Raw genomic sequence first — 4,022 nt, forward strand, 5'->3', positions numbered from 1 at the left:
TCTTAATTGGCTACGTAAATGTACTTAGTTATTTAATAGCACGGCTCAGGTCACAAGGGGGGATGGAGGGGTGGCAGATATGGATGGCATTAGTTGTGAATGCGTGCACCAGCTTCCAAACGCCACCCAAACAGACAAACGCCCTGACTCACTGAGCATATTCTCTTTCTCCCTCCTATCTTTGTGTATGAATGCTTACCGAGAGGAAACGATAGATGCAGACATTCCACAACCCATATTCCCCCTCACTCTATCTTGTTGCCATGGGAACCGAAGCAGACGGGAGACAGGTTCATATCGGCCTCCCTCAGGTCTCCAGTCACAGTCTCCTTCTCTCTCTCTCTCTCTCTCTCTCTCTCTCTCTCTCTCTCTCTCTCTCTGTGCTGTCAGAGCCGGCTGCTCCTGTGTGGGCCACTGATACTCGCTGATTAAAGGAAGTTATAATTTGATTTTCTCAGCAGGCGTCGTTTAATAGAGCAGTTTAACTAAAGCTGTGCCATCCCCAGGGCTTATAAAGGAGAGGGAGAGAAAGAAAGAGGGAGATACATATATATAAAGAGAGCAAGGGGGTGAGAGGGGGAGAGAGAGACAGAGAGAGTCATGCTAATCCCAAACACTGAGCAATCACCCCACCACTACACTCTCCCACTCATTCTCTCATTCTAATTCTGTTTGCCTATTTTGCCGTCTGTCTCCCTCTCTCTCCCTCAGTGCCTCTCTGTCTTCCTCTCTCTGTTTCTCTTGCTCTTCCTCTGCCTATTAATCTGTGCTTCCCTCTCCTCTCCTCTCTTCTCCTCTCCCTCCCTCATTCCTTCCTCCCTCCCTTTAGCGAATCAAACATGGGAGGGCTGGCTTCTCTATGTACAGGCTGCCTGTATTACTGGCCCATTGTGATAATAGCGTTTAATTATCCTCTCAGCTAAAATCAGCCCCATCACTCTGCTTCTCTTTCCTTACCCCCGCTTTCCTTCCCACCCCTCCACCCCCTTTCTTCACCACAACCACCCGTCTGTGGTGTGTCTAATACTCGCCCCCCCCTACTACCACCCCCCACCCCTTCTGTGCATCTCTCTCTACCCTGCCGCCACCACCGCTCCCCCGCCCTGTTCTCCAGCTATTTCAGACCCATTTAGCGGGATAAGCATCTTGAGACAGACAGAGGGGTTTTTGCTCTCTTTCAGAGAGAAGCGAGGAGAGGATATGGAGACTGGCATCTTGGTGCCCGCCTCAGAATACCAAACAGGGGCCCGGGCATCTTAATATGCAGTGTGGGACAGAGGCTGAGATCAAAGAGAGGCACAGACAGACAGAGAGATGGGTTGGGGGTAGGTGGGTGGTGGGGGATTCAGAGAGAGGAGGAGAGGGGCAGAGAGAGAGAGAGAGCGAGAGAGAGGTGAGAAAGGGAGGGAGTGAGTCCTCTCATTTCTCCTCATCTTAGCATCCTTTCCTTCACATCATCATTTCTGCTCTGCTCTCCTGCGTCACTCCCCTGACCCTAAGAAAAATCGACAGCTTAATTACCACAGTGTGCAAATCTGCGTGCGTGCCCATGCACTGATGTGTTTTTGTTCTGATGCGAGGATGCTGGGGAGCGTATGTGTACAAATCTTTCTCTGGATTCACTTTCACACATGCACACATTTATATATATATACATATGTGTGTGTGTGTGTGTGTGTGTGTGTGTGTGTGTGTGTGTGTGTGTGTGTGTGTGTGTGTGTGTGTGTGTGTGTGTGTGTGTGTGTGTGTGTGTGTTTGTTTGTATACGGTGGGGGGTTGGATGGCAGGTCTACCTCTGCCACCTACCCAGCCTCTCTATCTCCTCAGTCAATTAAGATCGTGAGTAGCTGTCCCTGAAGCGGTGTAGACAGGCTAAATGAAAAGGCAGTGGATGTGAAATATGAATCATTAGAATACTGCAAGGACAGGCTTGGTGGCGGGGGGGGATACCGTAAGGGAAAAGGGGAGGGTGGGAGGGTCTGGTGGAGAGATAAGGAGAAAAGGGAATGGAAAAGAAAGGGAGAGGAAGAATGAGAGAGCAGATAATAAAAGATTAACGTCACGCCTCTCAGAGTGGTGGAATTTCAAAACCCTCCAGATCAAATTATTTATCCCTGTCTATAAAGGCAGAGGAAGAAATGGGGGGAGAAAGATCGGGGGGGTAAAAAAAAAAAGGAGGGGAACTGGTAGAGAGGAACAGAAGGGAAAAAAGAAGTGAGGAGAGGGAAGTGGAGTAGAATGGAAGAATGGCGCAAAGACCTCTCTCACCCTCTTTGATGATGGAGCTGACAGGGAAACAAATGCTCCGTGTATGTGTGTGTTTGTGTATTGGTTCTAAGACAGAAAAGAAAAGAGGGAGAGACAGAAAGAGAGAAAGAGAGAGAAAGTGCAGGCAGATGTCTGCATTCACTCTGTGGGAGGCTCAAGGCTGTTTGCCGAGGACAGAGAGACAAGAGAGTGAAAGAGAGGAAAAAAGAAAGGAAGATGGAGAGAGACAGAGAGGGTAGGATTAAATGAAACCTGTTTCCCTTTGATTCTTCACTAATTTGCGGCGAGATGAAGAGCACGGAGAACAAACCACCTACGCAGCACAGTGCCACACCAAAACTCACACACAGACACGCACACACGCAAACGCACATCCCTCGCCTAATTCTCAATGGAGTTCAGTCTGACACACAAACGTGCACAGTTACATTCATCTGTAATTCACCGCCTTTCGCCATTCTAACCAACGACATTGACATTTCTCTGCACGGACCGTGTAACCCCTGCTTGACTCCGTTTCTCCTCTATTTTTAATTTTCCACTCATCCCTCTGCTCTCAACTGCATTTTCCACTATCTATTTTTTTCTATTTCCTGAAGTGAAACCATTATAGCTCCGAGAATACCAGCAGACCGTGTTGCTCAGATACACATTGACTAAACACTCGGGCGCGCACACGTGCACGCGCAGGCGCAAAGTCCTTCCTCATTAGCCCTGATTCCCCCTGAGTGACATCTTTAACAAAAGGATGCAGCCTCTGCCGCCATGGCAACAGCCTCCTCCATCTCTATGCGGTGCTTCGGTCTGTTTACATGATGGGATCTCACTCTTTTCTTTCCTCTCACTCCATCTCTCTATTTCTTTTCTATCTATCTGTCAGCCTCCTGCACTTTTTCACTCCTTTCCCTCTCTTTCTCCCCCCCCTGCTTCCCACTCTATTTGTTTCTCTCTTGTTTTGCCTCCCCTCACCATTTCTCCTTCCTCGCATCTCCAGCTCCCCTCTTCTTCTCTCACTTGTCTTGCCTGCTGCCTTGCCGTTCTCTTTACCAGTTTCTGCTCCCCCCCCCCCAACACACACATACACCCGCCACCCACTCCTCTCCCCAAACCCTTAAGGACATTCAGTAGAGACCACCTGCTTGCCAATCAGAAAGTGATATGTGGGTCTATGAGAGAGTGAGAGTAGGGGGGAAAAGAGAAAAAGAAAGAAAAGAGAGTGACATAGATGAGTGTGTGGATGTGATTAAGTGTGTGTGTGTGTGTGTGTGTGTGTGTGTGTGTGTGTGTGTGTGTGTGTGTGTGTGTGTGTGTGTGTGTGTGTGTGTGTGTGTGTGTGTGTGTGTGAAACAGAGTGTGAGGGGGCTTCCAGGAGACTCTGATATCTAGGCCATGGGAGTCCAAGGCAGCCAGTGTGTCTGGTGTCACAGCAAATCAACTGTCAGCTGTACACCACCTGCCCACCCACACATGCGCGCATGCACACACACACATATACATCCAAAGTCTGAGGAGACTAAGAATAGAACACCCAGAGAGTGTTGCCACTTTTTCCTCCCCTCCTCTCTCTCTCTGCTCTCCTCCTGCCACCATCAGAGGTGTTTTGCAAGTGGCCTCCAACACGATAGGAATCTTTTCTGTCTTACACCTTCTCCCCAGAGCTCAGACCGGCCCTTCTCTCCCACGGTGAAACGAATCACTTCCACTGCTTTCACTTCCTCTCGTTGTCTGTAGGTACACGGTAGCCGTTAAGATCT

Source organism: Astatotilapia calliptera, chromosome 16, assembly GCF_964374335.1.
Source record: "Astatotilapia calliptera chromosome 16, fAstCal68.1, whole genome shotgun sequence".
NCBI classification, from domain to species: domain Eukaryota; kingdom Metazoa; phylum Chordata; class Actinopteri; order Cichliformes; family Cichlidae; genus Astatotilapia; species Astatotilapia calliptera.